The sequence below is a fragment of the Primulina tabacum genome, chromosome 10, assembly GCF_025594145.1.
Source record: "Primulina tabacum isolate GXHZ01 chromosome 10, ASM2559414v2, whole genome shotgun sequence".
Classification (NCBI taxonomy): Eukaryota; Viridiplantae; Streptophyta; class Magnoliopsida; order Lamiales; family Gesneriaceae; genus Primulina; species Primulina tabacum.
Window position 1 is genome coordinate 37,039,467 of NC_134559.1, and position 19,651 is coordinate 37,059,117.

The 19,651-nt window shown below is 43.5% G+C and overlaps 12 non-coding genes and 8 pseudogenes across 12 annotated transcripts; all 20 read right to left on the minus strand.

Moving 5' to 3' along the window:
• Nucleotides 1-65: 65 nt before the first annotated feature.
• On the minus strand, nucleotides 66-186 carry LOC142506838 (5S ribosomal RNA). Its single transcript, XR_012805113.1, has one exon. It is a non-coding gene; the product is annotated as a 5S ribosomal RNA (ribosomal RNA).
• Nucleotides 187-877: 691 nt separating this feature from the next.
• Nucleotides 878-996, minus strand: LOC142515338 (5S ribosomal RNA). Its single transcript, XR_012811190.1, has one exon. It is a non-coding gene; the product is annotated as a 5S ribosomal RNA (ribosomal RNA).
• A 1,979-nt stretch (nucleotides 997-2,975) lies between these two features.
• LOC142515383 (5S ribosomal RNA) lies at nucleotides 2,976-3,094 on the minus strand. Its single transcript, XR_012811231.1, has one exon. It is a non-coding gene; the product is annotated as a 5S ribosomal RNA (ribosomal RNA).
• Nucleotides 3,095-3,759: 665 nt separating this feature from the next.
• Nucleotides 3,760-3,878, minus strand: LOC142512458 (5S ribosomal RNA; annotated as a pseudogene).
• A 677-nt stretch (nucleotides 3,879-4,555) lies between these two features.
• On the minus strand, nucleotides 4,556-4,674 carry LOC142511467 (5S ribosomal RNA; annotated as a pseudogene).
• Nucleotides 4,675-5,008: 334 nt separating this feature from the next.
• Nucleotides 5,009-5,127, minus strand: LOC142511663 (5S ribosomal RNA; annotated as a pseudogene).
• Nucleotides 5,128-5,791: 664 nt separating this feature from the next.
• Nucleotides 5,792-5,909, minus strand: LOC142511732 (5S ribosomal RNA; annotated as a pseudogene).
• A 682-nt stretch (nucleotides 5,910-6,591) lies between these two features.
• On the minus strand, nucleotides 6,592-6,710 carry LOC142515185 (5S ribosomal RNA). The gene has a single exon (XR_012811042.1). It is a non-coding gene; the product is annotated as a 5S ribosomal RNA (ribosomal RNA).
• A 1,472-nt stretch (nucleotides 6,711-8,182) lies between these two features.
• LOC142516037 (5S ribosomal RNA) lies at nucleotides 8,183-8,301 on the minus strand. Its single transcript, XR_012811852.1, has one exon. It is a non-coding gene; the product is annotated as a 5S ribosomal RNA (ribosomal RNA).
• A 1,450-nt stretch (nucleotides 8,302-9,751) lies between these two features.
• On the minus strand, nucleotides 9,752-9,869 carry LOC142511827 (5S ribosomal RNA; annotated as a pseudogene).
• Nucleotides 9,870-10,551: 682 nt separating this feature from the next.
• On the minus strand, nucleotides 10,552-10,670 carry LOC142515540 (5S ribosomal RNA). Its single transcript, XR_012811380.1, has one exon. It is a non-coding gene; the product is annotated as a 5S ribosomal RNA (ribosomal RNA).
• A 1,461-nt stretch (nucleotides 10,671-12,131) lies between these two features.
• LOC142512130 (5S ribosomal RNA) lies at nucleotides 12,132-12,250 on the minus strand (annotated as a pseudogene).
• A 682-nt stretch (nucleotides 12,251-12,932) lies between these two features.
• LOC142516651 (5S ribosomal RNA) lies at nucleotides 12,933-13,051 on the minus strand. The gene has a single exon (XR_012812435.1). It is a non-coding gene; the product is annotated as a 5S ribosomal RNA (ribosomal RNA).
• Nucleotides 13,052-13,734: 683 nt separating this feature from the next.
• LOC142507678 (5S ribosomal RNA) lies at nucleotides 13,735-13,853 on the minus strand. Its single transcript, XR_012805929.1, has one exon. It is a non-coding gene; the product is annotated as a 5S ribosomal RNA (ribosomal RNA).
• Nucleotides 13,854-14,523: 670 nt separating this feature from the next.
• LOC142512847 (5S ribosomal RNA) lies at nucleotides 14,524-14,641 on the minus strand (annotated as a pseudogene).
• A 681-nt stretch (nucleotides 14,642-15,322) lies between these two features.
• LOC142507183 (5S ribosomal RNA) lies at nucleotides 15,323-15,443 on the minus strand. The gene has a single exon (XR_012805445.1). It is a non-coding gene; the product is annotated as a 5S ribosomal RNA (ribosomal RNA).
• Nucleotides 15,444-16,087: 644 nt separating this feature from the next.
• On the minus strand, nucleotides 16,088-16,200 carry LOC142512332 (5S ribosomal RNA; annotated as a pseudogene).
• A 1,171-nt stretch (nucleotides 16,201-17,371) lies between these two features.
• On the minus strand, nucleotides 17,372-17,490 carry LOC142506956 (5S ribosomal RNA). The gene has a single exon (XR_012805226.1). It is a non-coding gene; the product is annotated as a 5S ribosomal RNA (ribosomal RNA).
• Nucleotides 17,491-18,170: 680 nt separating this feature from the next.
• LOC142514827 (5S ribosomal RNA) lies at nucleotides 18,171-18,288 on the minus strand. The gene has a single exon (XR_012810704.1). It is a non-coding gene; the product is annotated as a 5S ribosomal RNA (ribosomal RNA).
• A 577-nt stretch (nucleotides 18,289-18,865) lies between these two features.
• LOC142510350 (5S ribosomal RNA) lies at nucleotides 18,866-18,983 on the minus strand. The gene has a single exon (XR_012808467.1). It is a non-coding gene; the product is annotated as a 5S ribosomal RNA (ribosomal RNA).
• Between the last annotated feature and the right edge of the window lie 668 nt (nucleotides 18,984-19,651).

Sequence of the window (19,651 nt, forward strand, 5' to 3'; positions counted from 1 at the left end):
TCAGATGATTTGAGCCAAAAATCGTCTGTCAACAAGTAATCAATCAAAAATAGAAAAACACGAAAAGGGTGCAACACGAGGACTTCCCAAGGGGTCTCACCCATCCTAGTACTGCTCTTGCCCAAGCACGGTTAACTTCGGAGTTCTGATGGGATCCGGTGTATTAGTACTGGTATGATCGCACCCACCCTACATTGAGTAAGATGTTTATTCTTATATCCCTCGAGTACATGTGGAGCGGGCGGCGATTGACAACGCGCGTCACTTACTCTCGCCCAATCAAAACAATGAAGTTAAGCGTTCTGGCGCGATGGCAGAGCTAGGATGGGTGACCTCCCTGGGAAGTCGTCGTGTCGCGACCGTTTATGTAAATTATGGATAAAACAGTCGAAATAATTGTTTTTAATGAGTTAACCATCTCCGGAGTAATCTGTGTCATACCATTCCGCACAGAACCGGCTCACGACAACAAAAATCCCTCAATGTTACCAGAAAATAGAAAAAAAAATAAGAAGAGGAAAATAGCGAATGTAAAGCTATAATTATGCCTGGGATACGACTAAATGTAACTGGAATCGAATTTCGAACTTCCTAAGCGGATTTCTCGAGGAAATAGAAGCTTAACAGAAGCGGAAAATCGCAAATTAAAGGGTCTTAGAGAAAGAATTCGGATAAAATCTCGCCAGCTCATTGTGGAATAATGAGTCTCGTCCGTTTGCCCGTTTACAATAAAATTAGCCTACAATTTGTCCAAATCCGGCAGTGCCCGAGCTACGTTTATTTCACATGTCTTATCTGATCCCGATCGAGATTCATATGATTTGAGCCGAAAATCGTCAGTTAACAAGTAATCAATCAAAAATAGAAAAACACGAAAAGGGTGCAACGCGAGGACTTCCCAAGGGTTCACCCTTCCTAGTACTGCTCTCGCCCAAGCACGCTTAACTTCGGAGTTCTGATGGGATCCGGTGTATTAGTGCTGGTATGATCGCACCCGACATTGAGTGGGATGTTTATTCTTATATCCCTCGAGTACGTGTGGAGCGGGCGGCGATGGACAACACGCGGCACTACTCTCGCCTGATCAGAACCATGAAGTTAAGCGTTATGGCGCGATGGCAGAGCTAGGATGAGTGACCTCCCTGGGAAGTTCTCGGGTCGCGACTGTTTACGTAAATTATGGATAAAACAGTCGAAATATTTTTTTTAATGAGTTAACCGTCTCCGGAGTAATCTGCGTCATACCCTTCCGCACAGAACCGGCTCACGACAACAAAAATCGCTAAATGTTCCCAGAAAATAGAAAAAAATAAGTAGAAAAAAATAGTGAATGTAAAGCTATTATTATGCCTCGGATACGATAAAATGGAACCGAAATCGAATTTCAAACTTCCTAAGTGGATTTCTCGAGGAAACGGAAGCTTAACAGAAGCGAAAAATCGCAAATTAGAGCTTCTTAGAGAAGGAATTCGGCTAAAATCTCGCCAGCTCATTGCGGAGTAATGAGTCTCGTTCGTTTGCCCGTTTACAATCAAATTAGCCTACAATTTTGTCCAAATCCGGCAGTGCCCGAGCTACGTTGATTTCACATGTCTTATATGGTCCCGATCGAGATTCAGATGATTTGAGCGAAAATCGTCTGTCAACAAGTAATCAAAAATAGAAAAACACGAAAAGGGGTGCAACATGAGAACATCCCATGATGGCTAACACATGTCTTATCTGGTCCTCGTGTCGCTACCGTTTACGTTAATTATGGCTAAAACAGTCAAAATAATTGTTTTTAATCAGTTAATCGTCTCCGGAGTAATCTACGTCATACCCTTCCGCACAGAACTGGCTCACGACAACAAAAATAGATAAATATTCCCAGAACATATAAAAAACAAATAAGAAGAAGGAAATAGCGAATGTAAAGCTATTATTATGCCTAGGATACGTTAAAATGGAACCGAAATCGAATTTTGAACTTCCTAAGCGGATTTCTCGAGGAAACGGAAGCTTAAAAGAAGTGGTAAATCGCAAATTAGAGGGTCCTAGAGAAGTAATTTAGCTAAAATCTCGCCAGCTCTTAATGAGTCTCGTCCGTTTGCCCATTTACAATCAACTTAGCCTACAATTTTGTCCAAATCCCGCAGTGCCCGAGCTACGTTGATTTCACATGCCTTATCTGGTCCCGATCGAGATTCAGATGATTTGATCCGAAAATAGTCTGTCAACAAGTAATCAAAAATAGAAAAACATGAAAAGGGGTGCAACACGAGGACTTCCCAGGGAGTATGATCCCACCCGACATTGAGTGGGATGTTTATTCTTATATCCCTCGAGTACGTGTATAGCGGGAGGAGATGGACAACACGCGGCATTGCTCACGCCCAATCATAACCATGAAGTTAAGCATTCTGGCGCGATAGCAGAGCTAGGATGGGTGACCTCCCTGGGAAGACCTCGTGTCGCGACCGTTTACGTAAATTAAGGATAAAACAGTTGAAATAATTGTTTTAAATGAGTTAACCGTCTCCGGAGTAATCTGCGTCATACCCTGCCGCACAGAACCGGCTCACGACAACAAAAATCGATAAATATTCCCACAAAATAGAAAAAACAAATAAGAAGAAGGAAATAGAGAATGTAAAGCTATTATTATGCCTGGGACACGATAAAATGTAACCGGAATCGAATTTCGAACTTCATAAGCGGATTTCTCGAGGAAACGGAAGCTTAACAGAAGCGGTAAATCGCAAATTAAAGGGTCTTAGAGAAGAAATTTAGCTAAAATCTCGCCAACTCTTTGCGGAGTAATGAGTCTCGTCTGTTTGCCCGTTTACAATCAAATTAGCCTACAATTTTGTCCAAATCCGGCAGTGCCCGAGCTACGTTGATTTCACATGTCTTATCTTGTCCCGATCGAGATTCAGATGATTTGAGCCGAAAATGGTCTGGCAACAAGTAATAAAAATAGAAAAACACGAAAAAGGGTGCAACACGAGGACTTCCCAGGAGATCACCCATCCTAGAACTGCTCTCGCCCAAGCACATTTAACTTCGGAGTTCTGATGGGATCCAGTGCATTAGTGCTGGTATGATCGCACCCAACATTCAGTGGGATGTTTATTCTTATATCCCTCGAGTACGTGTGAAGCGGGCGGCGATGGACAACACACGGCACTGCTCTCGTCCAATCAGAACCATGATGTTAAGTGTTCTGACTCGCTGGCAGAGCTAGGATGGGTGATCTCCCTTAGAAGTCCTCGTGTCGCGTTACGGAAATTATTGGTAAAACAGTCGAAATAATTATTTTTAATGAGTTAACCGTCTCCGTAGTAATCTGCGTCATACCCTTCCGCACAGAACCAGCTTACGACAACAATAATCGCTAAATGTTCCTAGAAAATAGAAAAAAATAAGAAGAAGAAAATAGCGAATGTAAAGCTATTATTATGCCTAGGACACGATAAAATGAAATCGGAATCGAATTTCGAACTTCCTAGGCGGATTTCTCGAGGAAACGGAAGCTTAACAGAAGCTGTAAATCGCAAATTAGAGGGTCTTAGAGAAGGAATTGAGCTAAAATCTCGCAAGCTCTTTGCGGAGTAATGAGTCTCGTCTGTTTGCCCGTTTATAATCAAATTAGCCTACAATTTTGTCCAAATCCGGCAGTGCCCGAGCTACGTTGATTTCACATGTCTTATCTGGTCCCGATCGAGATTCAGATGATTTGAGCCCAAAATGGTCTGTCAACAAGTAATAAAAAAAGGAAAAACACGACACGATGACTTCCCAGTGCGTCACCAATCCTAGTATTGCTCTCTCCCAAGCACGCTTAACTTCCAAGTTCTGATGGGATCCGGTGCATTAGTGCTGGTATGATCGCACCCGACATTGAGTGGGATGATTATTCTTATATCCCTCGAGTACGTGTGGAGCGGGCGGTGATGGACAACACGCGGCACTGCTCTCGCTCAATCAGAACCATGAAGTTAAGCGTTCTGGCGCGATGACAGAGCTATGATGGGTGACCTCCCTGAGAAGTCCTCGTGTCGCTACCGTTTATGGAAATTAAGGCTAAAACAGTCGAAATAATTGTTTTTAATGACTTAACCGTCTCCGGAGTAATCTGCGTTTATCTTTCCGCACAAAACCGGCTCACAACAACAAAAATCGCTAAATGTTCCCAGAAAATAGATAAAAAAAGAAAAAAACAGCGAATGTAAAGCTATTATTATTCCTGGGATACGATAAAATGGAACCGGAATCGAATTTAGAACTTCCTAAGCGGTTTTCTCGAGTAAACGAAAGCTTAACAGAAGCGGTAAATCGCAAATTAGAGGGTCTTAGAGAAGGAATTTAGCTAAAATCTCGCCAGCCCTTTGCGGATTAATGAGGCTCGTCTGTTTGCCCGTTTACAATATAATTAGCCTCCAATTTTGTCCAAATCCGGCAGTGCCCGAGCTACGTTGATTTCACTTGTCTTATCTGGTCCCGATCAAGATTCAGATGGTTTGAATTGAAAATGGTCTGTCAACAAGTAATAAAAAATAGAAAAACACGAAAAGGGGTGCAAAACGAGGACTTCCCTGGGGGTCACCCATCTTAGTACTGCTCTTTCCCAAGCAACCTTAACTTCCGAGTTCTGATGGGATCCGGTGCATTAGTGTTGGTATGATCGCACCCGACATTGAGTGGGATGTTTATTCTTATATCCCTCGAGAACATGTGGAGCACGCGGCGATGGACAACACGCGGCACTGCTCTCGCCCAATCAGAACCATGAAGTTAAGCGTTCTGGCGCGATGGCAGAGCTAGGATGGGTGACCCCCCTGAGAAGTCCTCGTATCGCGACCGTTTGCGAAAATTATGGCTAAAACAGTCGAAATAATTGTTTTTAATGAGTTAACCGTCCCTGGCAGTGCCCGAGCTACGTTGATTCACATGTCTTATCTGGTCCCGATCGAGATTCAGATGATTTGAGCCGAAAATGTTCTGTTAACAAGTAATAAAAAATAGAAAAACACAGCACGAGGACTTCCCAGGGGGTCACTCATCCTAGTACTGCTCTCTCCCAAGCACGCTTAACTTCCGAGTTCTGATGGGATCCGGTGCATTAGTGCTGGTATGATCGAACCGAACATTGAGTGAGATGTTTATTCTTATATCCCTCGAGTACGTGTGGAGCGGGCGGCGATGGACAACACGCGGCACTGCTCTCGCCGAATCAAAACCTTGAAGTTAAGCGTTCTGGCGCGATGGCAGAGCTAGGAAGGGTGACCTCCCTGGGAAGTCCTCGTGTCGCGACCGTTTACGGAAATTATGGCTAAAACAGTCAAAATAATTGTTTTTAATGAGTTAACCGTCTCAAGAGTAATCTGCGTCATACCTTTCCGCACAGAACCGGATCTCGACAACAAAAATCGATAAATGTTCCACAGAAAATAGAAAAAAAAATAAGAAGAAGAAAATAGCGAATGTAAAGCTATTATTATGCCTGGGAAACGATAAAATGGAACCGAAATCGAATTTCGAACTTCCTAAGCAGATTTCTCGAGGAAACGGAGGCTTAACAGAAGCGGTAAATCGCAAATTAGAGGGTCTTAGAGAAGGAATTTAGCTAAAATCTCGCCAGCTCTTTGCGGAGTAATGAGTCTCGTCCGTTTGCAATCAAATTAGCCTCCAATTTTGTCCAAATCCGGCAGTGCCCGAGCTACGTTGATTCACATGTCTTATTTGGTCCCGATCGAGATTCAGATGATTTGAGCCGAAAATGTTCTGTTAACAAGTAATAAAAAATAGAAAAACACGACACGAGGACTTCCCAGGGGTCACCCATCCTAGTACTACTCTCTCACATGCACACTTAACTTCCGAGTTCTGATGGGATCCGGTGCATTAGTGCTGGTATGATCGCACCCGACATTGAGTGGGATGTTTATTCTTATATCCCTCGAGTACGTGTGGAGCGGGCGGCGATGGACAACACGCGGCACTGCTCTCGCCCAATCAAAACAATGAAGTTAAGCGTTCTGGCGCGATGGCAGAGCTAGGATGGGTGACCTCCCTGGGAAGTCCTCGTGTCGCGACCGTTTACGGAAATTATGGCTAAAACAGTCGAAATAATTGTTTTTAATGAGTTAACCGTCTCCGGAGTTATCTGCGTCATACCTTTCCGCACAAAACCGGCTCACAACAACAAAAATCGCTTAATGTTCCCAGAAAATAGAAAAAAATAAAAAGAAGAAAACAGCGAATGTAAAGCTATTATTATTCCGGGGATATGATAAAATGGAACCGGAATCGAATTTCGAACTTCCTAAGCGGATTTATCAAGGAAACGGAAGCTTAACAGAATCGGTAAATCGCAAATTAGAGGGTCTTAGAGAAGAAATTTAGCTAAAATCTCGCCAGCTCTTTGCGTATTAATGAGTCTCGTCCGTTTGCCAGTTTACAATAAAATTAGCCTACAATTTTGTCCAAATCCGGCAGTGCCCGAGCTACGTTGATTTCACATGTCTTATCTGGTCTCGATCGAGATTCAGATGATTTGAGCCGAAAATGGTATGTCAATAAGTAATAAAAAATAGAAAAACACGAAAAGGGGTGCAACACGAGGACTTCTCTGGGGGTCACCCATCCTAGTACTCCTCACGCCCAAGCACGCTTAACTTCCGAGTTCTGATGGGATCCGGTGCATTAGTGCTGGTATGATCGCACCTGACATTGAGTGGGATGTTTATTCTTATATCCCTCGAGTACTTGTGGAGCCGGCGGCGATGGACAACACGCGGCACTGCTCTCACCCAATCAGAACCATGAAGTTAAGCGTTCTGACGCGATGACAGAGCTAGGATGGGTGACCTCCCTGGGAAGTCCTCGTGTCGCGATCGTTTATGGAAACTAAGGTTAAAACAGTCGAAATAATTGTTTTTAATGAGTTAACCGTCTGCAGAGTAATCTGCGTCGTACCCTTCCGCACAGAACCGGCTCAAGACAACAAAAATCGCTAAATGTTCCCAGAAAATAGAAAAAAAATAAGAAGAAGGAAATAGCGAATGTAAAACTATTATTATGCCTGGGACACGATAAAATAGAATCGGAATCGAATTTCGAACTTCCTAAGCGGATTTCACGAGAAAACAGAAGCTTAAGAGAAGCGGTAAATCGAAAATTAGAGGGTCTTAAAGAATGAATTTAGCTAAAATCTCGCCAGCTCTTTGCGGAGTAATGAGTCTCGTCCGTTTGCCCGTTTGCAATCAAATTAGCCTGCAATTTTGTACAAATCCGGCAGTGCCCGAGCTACGTTGATTCACATGTCTTATCTGGTCCCGATCGAGATTTAGATGATTTGAGCCGAAAATGTCTTGTTAACAAGTAATAAAAAATAGAAAAACACGACACAAGGACTTCCCAGGGGGTCACCCATCCTAGTACTGCTCTCTCCCAAGCACGCTTAACTTCCGAGTTCTGTAGGATCCGATGCATTAGTACTAAATGATCGCACCCGACATTGAGTGAGATGTTTATTCTTATATCCCTCGACTACGTGTGGATCGGGCGGCGATGGACAACACGCGGCACTGCTCTCGCCCAATCGAAACCTTGAAGTTAAGCGTTCTGGCGCGATGGCAGAGCTAGGAAGGGTGACCTCCCTGGGAAGTCCTCATGTCGCGACCGTTTACGGAAATTATGGCTAAAACAGTCGAAATAATTGTTTTTAATGAGTTAACCGTCTCTAGAGTAATCTACGTCATACCTTTCCGCACAGAACCGGATCACGACAACAAAAATCGATAAATGTTCCACAGAAAATAGAAAAAAAAATAGGAAGAAGAAAATAGCGAATGTAAAGCTATTATTATGCCTGGGAAACGATAAAATGGAATCGAAATCGAATTTCGAACTTCCTAAGCGGATTTCTAGAGGAAACGGAAGCTTAACAGAAGCGGTAAATCGCAAATTAGAGGGTCTTAGAGAAGAAATTTAGCTAAAATCTCGCCAGCTCTTTGCGTATTAATGAGTCTCGTCCGTTTGCCCGTTTACAATAAAATTTGCCTACAATTTTGTCCAAATCCGGCAGTGCCCGAGCTACGTTGATTTCACATGTCTTATTTGGTCCCGATCGAGATTCAGATGATTTGAGCCGAAAATGGTATGTCAATAAGTAATAAAAAATAGAAAAACACGAAAAGAGGTGCAACACGAGGACTTCCCTGGGGGTCACTCATCCTAGTACTCCTCACGCCCAAGCACGCTTAACTTCCGAGTTCTGATGGGATCCGGTGCATTAGTGCTGGTATGATCGCACCTGACATTGAGTGGGATGTTTATTCTTATATCCCTCGAGTACTTGTGGAGCGGGCGGCGATGGACAACACGCGGCACTGCTCTCGCCCAATCAGAACCATGAAGTTAAGCGTTCTGACGCGATGACAGAGCTAGGATGGGTGACCTCCCTGGGAAGTCCTCGTGTCGCGATCGTTTATGGAAACTAAGGCTAAAACAGTCGAAATAATTGTTTTTAATGAGTTAACCGTCTGTAGAGTAATCTGCGTCGTACCCTTCCGCACAGAACCGGCTCACGACAACAAAAATCGCTAAATGTTCCCAGAAAATAAAAAAAAATAAGAAGAAGAAAATAGCGAATGTAAAGCTATTATTATGCCTGGGACACGATAAAATAGAACCAGAATCGAATTTCGAACTTCCTAAGCGGATTTCACGAGAAAACGGAAGCTTAACAGAAGCGGTAAATCGAAAATTAGAGGGTCTTAGAGAAGGAATTTAGCTAAAATATCGCCAGCTCTTTGCGGAGTAATGAGTCTCGTCCGTTTGCCCGTTTGCAATCAAATTAGCCTGCAATTTTGTACAAATCCGGCAGTGCCCGAGCTACGTTGATTCACATGTCTTATCTGGTCACGATCGAGATTCAGATGATTTGAGCCGAAAATGTCTTGTTAACAAGTAATAAAAAATAGAAATACACGACACAAGGACTTTCCAGGGGGTCACCCATCCTAGTACTGCTCTTTCCCAAGCATGCTTAACTTCCGAGTTCTGTAGGATCCGATGCATTAGTACTAAATGATCGCACCCGACATTGAGTGAGATGTTTATTCTTATATCCCTCGACTACGTGTGGATCGGGCGGTGATGGACAACACGCGGCACTGCTCTCGCCCAATCAAAACCTTGAAGTTAAGCGTTCTGGCGCGATGGCAGAGCTAGGAAGGGTGACCTCCCTGGGAAGTCCTCATGTCGCGACCGTTTACTGAAATTATGGCTAAAACAGTCGAAATAATTGTTTTTAATGAGTTAACCGTCTCCAGAGTAATCTGCGTCATACCTTTCCGCACAGAACCGGATCACGACAACAAAAATCGATAAATGTTCCACAGAAAATAGAAAAAAAAATAAGAAGAAGAAAATAGCGAATGTAAAGCTATTATTATTCTTGGGAAACGATAAAATGGAACCGAAATCGAATTTCAAACTTCCTAAGCGGATTTCTCGAGGAAACGGAGGCTTAACAGAAGCGGTAAATCGCAAATTAGAGGGTCTTAGAGAAGGAATTTAGCTAAAATCTCGCAAGCTCTTTGCGGAGTAATGAGTCTCGTCCGTTTGCAATCAAATTAGCCTCCAATTTTGTCCAAATCCGGCAGTGCCCGAGCTACGTTGATTCACATGTCTTATTTGGTCCCGATCGAGATTCAGATGATTTGAGCCGAAAATGTTCTGTTAACAAGTAATAAAAAATAGAAAAACACGACACGAGGACTTCCCAGGGGTCACCCATCCTAGTACTGCTCTCTCACATGCACGCTTAACTTCCGAGTTCTGATGGGATCCGGTGCATTAGTGCCGGTATGATCGCACCCGACATTGAGTGGGATGTTTATTCTTATATCTCTCGAGTACGTGTGGAGCGGGCGGCGATGGACAACACGCGGCACTGCTCTCGCCCAATCAGAACCATGAAGTTAAGCGTTCTGGCGCGATGGCAGAGCTAGGGTGGGTGACCTCCCTGGGAAGTCCTCGTGTCGCGACCGTTTACGGAAATTATGGCTAAAACAGTCGAAATAATTGTTTTTAATGAGTTAACCGTCTCCGGAGTAATCTGCGTCATACCTTTCCGCACAAAACCGGCTCACAACAACAAAAATCGCTTAATGTTCCCAGAAAATAGAAAAAAATAAAAAGAAGAAAACAGCGAATGTAAAGCTATTATTATTCCTGGGATATGATAAAATGGAACCGGAATCGAATTTCGAACTTCCTAAGCGGATTTCTCAAGGAAACGGAAGCTTAACAGAAGCGGTAAATCGCAAATTAGAGGGTCTTAGAGAAGAAATTTAGCTAAAATCTCGCCAGCTCTTTGCGTATTAATGAATCTCGTCCGTTTGCCCATTTACAATAAAATTAGCCTACAATTTTGTCCAAATCCGGCAGTGCCCGAGCTACGTTGATTTCACATGTCTTATCTGGTCCCGATCGAGATTCAGATGATTTGAGCCGAAAATGGTATGTCAATAAGTAATAAAAAATAGAAAAACACGAAAAGGGGTGCAACACGAGGACTTCCCTGGGGGTCACCCACCCTAGTACTCCTCACGCCCAAGCACGCTTAACTTCCGAGTTCTAATGGGATCCGGTGCATTAGTGCTGGTATGATCGCACCTGACATTGAGTGGGATGTTTATTCTTATATCCCTCGAGTACTTGTGGAGCGGGCGGCGATGGACAACACGCGGCACTGCTCTCGCCCAATCAGAACCATGAAGTTAAGCGTTCTGACGCGATGACAGAGCTAGGATGGGTGACCTCCCTGGGAAGTCCTCGTGTCGCGATCGTTTATGGAAACTAAGGCTAAAACAGTCGAAATAATTGTTTTTAATGAGGTAACTGTCTGCATAGTAATCTGCGTCGTACCCTTCCGCACAGAATCGGCTCACGACAACAAAAATCGCTAAATGTTCCCAGAAAATAGAAAAAAAATAAGAAGAAGGAAATAGCGAATGTAAAGCTATTATTATGCCTGGGACACGATAAAATAGAACCGGAATCGAATTTCGAACTTCCTAAGCGGATTTCACGAGAAAACGGAAGCTTAACAGAAGCGGTAAATCGAAAATTAGAGGGTCTTAGAGAAAGAATTTAGCTAAAATCTCGCCAGCTCTTTGCGAGGTAATGAGTCTCGTCCGTTTGCCCGTTTGCAATCAAATTAGCCTGCAATTTTGTACAAATCCGGCAGTGCCCGAGCAACGTTGATTCACATGTCTTATCTGGTCCCGATCGAGATTCAGATGATTTGAGCCGAAAATGTCTTGTTAACAAGTAATAAAAAATAGAAAAATACGACGAAAGGACTTCCCAGGGGGTCACCCATCCTAGTACTGCTCTCTCCCAAGCACGCTTAACTTCCGAGTTTTGTAGGATCCGATGCATTAGTACTAAATGATCGCACCCGACATTTCGTGAGATGTTTATTCTTATATCCCTCGACTACGTGTGGATCGGGCGGCGATGGACAACACGCTGCACTGCTCTCGCCCAATCAAAACCTTGAAGTCAAGCGTTCTGGCGTGATGGCAGAGCTAGGAAGGGTGACCTCCCTGGGAAATTCCTCGTGTCGCGACCGTTTACGGAAATTATGGCTAAAACAGTCGAAATAATTGTTTTTAATGAGATAACCGTCTCAAGAGTAATCTGCGTCATACCTTTCCGCACAGAACCGGATCACGACAACAAAAATCGATAAATGTTCCACAGAAAATAGAAAAAAAAATAGGAAGAAGAAAATAGCGAATGTAAAGCTATTATTATGTCTGGGAAACGATAAAATGGAATCGAAATCGAATTTCGAACTTCCTAAGCGGATTTCTAGAGGAAACGGAAGCTTAACAAAAGCGGTAAATCGCAAATTAGAGGGTCTTAAGGAAGGAATTTAGCTAAAATCTTGCCAGATCTTTGCGGAGTAATGAGTCTCGTCTGTTTGCCCGTTTGCAAATCAAATTAGCCTGCAATTTTGTCCAAATCCAGCAGTGCCCGAGCTACGTTGATTCACATGTCTTATCTGGTCCCGATCGAGATTCAGATGATTTGAGCCGAAAATGTTCTGTTAACAAGTAATAAAAAATAGAAAAACACGACACGAGTACTTCCCATGGGGTCACCCATCCTAGTACTGCTCTCTCACATGCACGCTTAACTTCCGAGTTCTGATGGGATCCGGTGCATTAGTGCTTGTATGATCGCACCCGACATTAAGTGGGATGTTTATTCTTATATCCCTCGAGTACGTGTGGAGCGGGCGGCGATGGACAACACGCGGCACTGCTCTTGCCCAATCTGAACCATGAAGTTAAGCGTTCTGGCGCGATGGCAGAGCTAGGATGGGTGACCTCCCTGGGAAGTTCTCGTGTCGCGACCGTTTACAGAAATTATGGCTAAAACAGTCGAAATAATTGTTTTTAATGAGTTAACCGTCTCCGGAGTAATCTGCGTCGTACCATTCCGCACAAAACCGGCTCACGACAACAAAAATCGCTAAATGTACCCAGAAAATAGAAAAAAATAAAAAGAAGAAAACAGCGAATGTAAAGCTATTATTATTCCTGGGATACGATAAAATGGAACCAGAATCGAATTTCGAACTTCCTAAGCGGATTTCTCAAGGAAACGGAAGCTTAACAGAAGCGGTAAATCGCAAATTAGAGGGTCTTAGAGAAAGAATTTAGCTAAAATCTCGCCAGCTCTTTGCGTATTAATGAATCTCGTCCGTTTGCCCGTTTGCAATCAAATTAGCCTGCAATTTTGTACAAATCCGGCAGTGCCCGAGCTACGTTGATTTCACATGTCTTATCTGGTCCCGATCGAGATTCAGATGATTTGAGCCGAAAATGGTCTGTCAATAAGTAATAAAAAATAGAAAAACACGAAAAGGGGTGCAACACAAGGACTTCCATGGGGGTCACCCATCCTAGTACTGCTCACGCCCAAGCACGCTTAACTTCCGAGTTCTGATGGGATCCGGTGCATTAGTGCTGGTATGATCGCACCTGACATTGAGTGGGATGTTTATTCATATATCTCTCGAGTACTTGTGGAGCGGGCGGCGATGGACAACACGCGGCACTGCTCTCGCCCAATCAGAACCATGAAGTCAAGCGTTCTGACGCGATGGCAGAGCTAGGATGGGTGACCTCCCTGGGAAGTCCTCGTGTCGCTATCGTTTATGGAAACTATGGCTAAAACAGTCGAAATAATTGTTTTTAATGAGTTAACCGTCTGCAGAGTAATCTGCGTTGTACCCTTCCGCACAGAACCGGCTCACGACAACAAAAATCGCTAAATGTTCCAAGAAAATAGAAAAAAAATAAGAAGAAGGAAATAGCAAATGTAAAGCTATTATTATGCCTGGGACACGATAAAATGGAACCGGAATCGAATTTCGAACTTCCTTAGCGGATTTCTAGAGGAAACGGAAGCTTAACAGAAGCGGAAAATCACAAATTAAAGGGTCTTAGATAAGGAATTCGGCTAAAATCTCGTCAGCTTATTGCGTAGTAATGAGTCTCGTTCGTTTGCCCGTTTACAATCATATTAGCCTACAATTTTGTCCAAATCCGGCAGTGCCCGAGCCACGTTGATTTCACATGTCTTATCTGGTCCCGATCGAGATTCAGATGATTTGAGCCGAAAATCGTCTGTCAACAAGTAATCAAAAATAGGAAAACACGAAAATGGGTGCCACACGAGAACTTCCCAGGGGGTCACCAATCCTAGTACTCCTCTCGCCCAAGCACGCTTAAATTCGGAGTTCTGGTGGGATCCGGTGCATTAGTGCTGGTATGATCGCACCCGACATTGAGTGAGATGTTTATTCTTATATCCCTCGAGTACGTGTGGAGCGGGCGGCGATGGACAACACGCGGCACTACTCTCGCCCAATCAGAACCATGAAGTTAAGCGTTCTGGCGCGATGGCAAAGTAAGGATGGGTGACCTCCATGGGAAGTCCCCGTGTCGCGACCGTTTACGGAAATTATGGCTAAAACAGTCGAAATAATTGTTTTTAATGAGTTAACCGTCTCCAGAGTAATCTGCGTCATACCTTTCCGCACAGAACCGGATCACGACAACAAAAATCGATAAATGTTCCACAGAAAATAGAAAAAAAAATAAGAAGAAGAAAATAGCAAATGTAAAGCTATTATTATGCTTGAGATACGATAAAATGAAATCGAAATTGAATTTCGGACTTCCTAAGCGGATTTCTCGAGGAAACAGAAGCTTAACAGAAGCGGAAAATCGCAAATTAGAGGGTCTTAGAGTAGGAATTCGGCTAAAATCTCGTCAGCTCATTGCGGAGGAATGAGTCTCGTTCGTTTGCCCGTTTTCAATCAAATTAGGAAACAATTTTTTCCAAATCCGGAAAGTACCCGAGCTACGTTGATTTCACGTCTTATCTGGTCCTGATCGAGAGTCAGATTATTTAAGCCGAAAATTGTCTGTCAAACAGTAATCAAAAATAGAAAAACACGAGAAGGGGTCACAGGAGGTCACCCATCCTAGTACTACTCTTGCCCAAGCACGCTTAACTTTGGAGTTCTGATGGGAGCCGTTGTATTAGTGCTGGTATTATCGCAACCGACATTGAGTGAGATATTTATTCTTATATCCCTCGAGTACGTGTGGAGCGGGCGGCGATGGACAACACGCTGCACTGCTCTCGCCCAATCAGAACAATGAAGTTAAGCGTTCTGGCGCGATGGCAGAGCTAGGATGGGTGACCTCCCTGGGAAGTCCTCGTGTCGCGACCATTTACGTAAATTATGGTTAAAACAGTCGAAATAATTGTTTTTGATGAGTTAACCGTCTCCGGAGTAATCCGCATCATACACTTTGCACATAACCGGCTCACGACAACAAAAATCGCTAAATGTTCCCAGAAAATAGAAAAAAATAAGAATAAGAAAATAACGAATCTAAAGCTATTATTATGCCTGGGATACGATAAAATGAAACCAGAATCGAATTTTAGACTTCGTAAGTGGATTTCTCGAGGAAACGGAAGCTTAACAGAAGCGGAAAATCGCAAATTAGAGGGTCTTAGAGAAAGTATTCGGCTAAAATCTCGTCAGCTCATTGCGGAGGAATGAGTCTCGTTCGTTTGCCCGTTTACACTCAAATTAGCCTACAATTTTGTCCAAATCCGGCAGTGCCTGAGCTACGTTGATTTCACATGTCTTCTCTGGTCCTGATCGAGATTCAGATGATTTGAACCGAAAATCGTCTGTCAACAAGTAATCAAAAATAAAAAAACACGAAAAAGGGTGCAAAACACGAGGACTTCCCAGGGGGTCACCCATCTTAGTACTGGTCTCGCCCAAGCACGCTTAATTTCGGAGTTCTAATGGGATCCGGTGTATTATTGCTGGTATGATCGCACCCGACTTTGAGTGGGATGTTTATTCTTATATCCCTCGAGTACATGTGGAGCGGGCGGCGATGGACAACACGCGGCACTGTTCTCGCCCAATCAGAACAATGAAGTTATGCGTTCTGGCGCGATGGCTGAGCCAGGATGGGTGACATCCCTGGGAAGTCCTCGTGTCGCGATCGTTTATGTAATTTATGGCTAAAACAGTCGAAATAATTGTTTTCAATGAGTTAACCGTCTCAGGAGTAATTTGCGTCATACCCTTCCGCACAGAACCAACTCACGACAACAAAAATCTCTAAATGTTCCAAGAAAATAGAAAAAAAAATAAGAATAAGAAAATAACGAATGTAAAGCTATTATTATGCTTGGGATACGATAAAATGGAACCGGAATCGAATTTCGGACTTCCTTAACGGATTTCTCGAGGAAAAGGAAGCTTAACATAAGCGGAAAATCTCGCCAGCTCTTTTCGGAGTAACCAATCTCGTTCGTTTGCCCGTTTACAATCAAATTAGCCTACAATTTTATCCAAATCCGGCAATGCCCGAGCTACGTTGATTTCACAAGTCTTATCTTCTCCCGATCGAGATTCGGAAGATTTGAGCCGAAAATCGACTTTCAACAAGTAATCAAAAATAGAAATACATGAAAAGGGGTGCAACTCGAGGACTTCCCATGGGGTCACCCATACTGCTCTCGCCCAAGCACGCTTAACTTCGGAGTTCTTATGGGATCCGGTGCATTACTGGTGATATGATCGCACCCGACATTGAGTGGGATGTTTATTCTTATATCCCTCGAGTACGTGTGGAGCGGGCGGCGATGGACAACACGCGGCACTGCTCTCGCCCAACAGAACCATGAAGTTAAGCGTTCCGGCGCGATGGCAGAGCTAGGATGGGTGACCTCCCTTGGAAGTCCTCGTGTCGCGACCGTTTACGTAAATTATGGATAAAATAGTCGAAATAATTGTTTTTAATGAGTTAACCGTCTCTGGAGTAATCCGCGTCATACCCTTTCGCTCAGAACCGGCTCACGACAACAAAAATCGATAAATATTTCCAGAAAATAGAAAAAAAATTAAGAAGAAAAAAATAGCGATTGTAAAGCTATTATTATACCTGGGATAAGATAAAATGGAACCGAAATCGAATTTCGAACTTCCTAAGCGGATTTTTCGAGGAAACGAAAGCTTAACAGAAGCGGAAAATCGCAAATTAGAGGGTCTTAGACAAGAAATTCGGCTAAAATCTTGCCAGCTAATTGCGGAGTAATGAGTCTCGTTCGTTTGCCAGTTTACAATCAAATTAGCCTACAATTTTGTCCAAATCCGGCAGTGCCCGAGCTACGTTGAAGTTAAGCGTTCTGGCGCGATGGTAGAGTTAGGATAGGTGACCTTCCTGGGAAGTCCTCGTGTCGCGACCGTTTACGTGAATTATGGATAAAACAGTCGAAATAATTGTTTTTAGTGAGTTAATAGTTTCCGAAGTAATCATAGTAATACCCTTCCGCACAGAACATGCTCACGACAATAAAAATCGCTAAATGTTCCCAGAAAATAGAAAAAAAAATAAGAAGAATAAAATAGCGAATGTAAAGCTGTTATTATGCCTGGGATACGATAAAATGGAACCGAAATCGAATTTCGAATTCCTAATTGGATTTCTCGAGGAAACGGAAGCTTAACAGAAGCGGAAAATCGCAAATTAGAGAGTCTTAGAGAAGTAATTCCGCTAAAATCTCGCCAGCTCATTGCGGAGTAATGAGTCTCGTTCGTTTGCCCGTTTACAATCAAATTAGCATACAATTTTGTCCAAATCCGGCAGTGCCCGAGCTACGTTGATTTCACAAGTCTTATCTGGTCCCGATCGAGATTCAGATGATTTGAGACGAAATCGTCTGTCAACAAGTAATCAAAAATAGAAAAACACGAAAAGCGGTGCAACACGAGGACTTCCCAAGGGGTCACCCATCCTAGTACCGCTCTCGCCCAAGCACGCTTCACTTCAGAGTTCGGATTGGATCCGGTGAATTAGTGCTGGTATGATCGCACCTGACATTGAGTGGGATTTTTATTCTTATATCCTCGAGTACGTGTGGAGCGGGCAGCGATGGACAACACGCGGCACTGCTCTCGCTCAATCAGAACCATGAAGTTAAGCGTTCTGGAGCGATGGTAGAGCTAGGATGAGTGACCTCCCTAGGAAGTCCTCGTGTCGCGACTTTTTACGGAAATTATGGATAAAATAGTCGAAATAATTGTTTTAATGAGTTAACCATCTCCGGAGTAATCTGCGTCATACCTTTCCGCACAGAACCGGCTCACGACACTAAAAATCGCTAAATGTTCCCAGAAAACAGAAAAAAAAATTAGAAGAAGAAAATAGCGAACGTAAAGCTGTTATTATGCCTGGATACGATAAAATGGAACCGAAATCGAATTTCGAACTTCCTAAGCGGATTTCTCGAAGAAACGGAATCTTAACAGAAGCGGAAAATCGCAAATTAGAGAGTCTTAGAGAAGGAATTCCGCTAAAATCTCGTCAGCTCATTGCGAAGTAATGAGTCTCGTTCGTTTGCCCGTTTACAATCAAATAAGGCTACAATTTTGTCCAAATCCGGCAGTGCCCGAGCTACGTTGATTTCACATGTCTTATCTGATCCCGATCGAGATTCAGATGATTTGAGCCGAAAATCGTCTGTCAACAAGTAATCAAAAATAAAAAACACGAAAAGGGGTGCAACACGAGGACTTCCCAGGGAGTCACCCATCCTAGTACTGCTCTCGCCCAAGCACGCTTACTTCGGAGTTCTGATGGGATCCGGTGCATTAGTGCTGGTATGATCGCACCCGACATTTAGTGGGATGTTTATTCTTATATCCTTCGAGTACGTGTGGAGCGGGCGGCGATGGACAACAGGCGGCACTGCTCTCGCCCAATCAGAACCTTGAAGTTTAGCGTTCTAGCGCGATGGGAGAGCTAGGATGGGTGACCTCCCTGGGAAGTCCTCGTGTCAGTCGTACATTATGGATAAAACAGTCGAAATAATTGTTTTTAATGAGTTAACCGTCTCCGGAGTAATCGTCGTAATACCCTTCTGCTCAGAACCGGCTCACGACAACAAAAATTGCTAAATGTTCCCATAAAATAGAAAAAAATAAGAAGAAGAAAATAGCGAATGTAAAGCTATTATTACGTTTGGGTTACGATAAAAAGGAACCGGAATCAAATTTCGGACTTCCTAAGCGGATATCTCGAGGAAACGAAAGCTTAACAGGAGCGGAAAATCGTAAATTAGAGAGTCTTCGAGAAGAAATTCGGCTAAAATCACGCCATCTCATTGCGGAGGAATGAATCTCGTTCGTTTGCCCGTTTATAATTAAATTAGGCTACAATTTTGTCCAAATCCGGCAATGCCCGAGCTACGTTGATTTCACACGAGGACTTCCCAGGGGGCCACCCATCCTAGTACTGCTCTCGCCCAAGCACGCTTAACTTCGGAGTTTTGATGGGATCCGGTGCATTAGTGCTGGTATGATCGCACCCGACATTGAGTGGGATTTTTATTCTTATATCCTCGAGTACGTGTGGAGCGGACGGCGATGGACAACACGCGGCACTGCTCTCGCCCAATCAGAACCATGAAGTTATGCGTTCTGGCGCGATGGCAGAGCTAAGATGGGTGACCTCCCTGGGAAGTCCTCATGTCGCGACCGTTTAAGTAAATTATGGATACAACAGTCGAAATAATTGTTTTTAATGAGTTAACCATCTCCGAAGTAATCTGCGTCATACTCTTCCGCACAGAACCGGGTCACGACACTAAAAATCGCTAAATGTTCCCAGAAAACAGAAAAAAAATAAGAAGAAGAAAATAGCGAATGTAAAGCTATTATTATGCCTGGGATACGATAAAATGGAACTGGAATCGAATTTCAAACTTCCTAAGCGGATTTCTCGAGGAAACGGAAGCTTAACAAAATCGAAAAATCGCAAATTAGAGGGTTTTAGAGAAAGAATACGGCTAAAATCTCGCCACCTCGTTGCGGAGTAATGATTCGTTCCTTTTCCCGTTTACAATCAAATTAAGCTACAATTTTGTCCAAATCTGGCAGTGCCCGAGCTACGTTGATTTCACATGTCTTATCTGATCCCGATCGAGATTCAGATGATTTGAGCCGAAAATCGTCTGTCAACAAGTAATCAAAAATAAA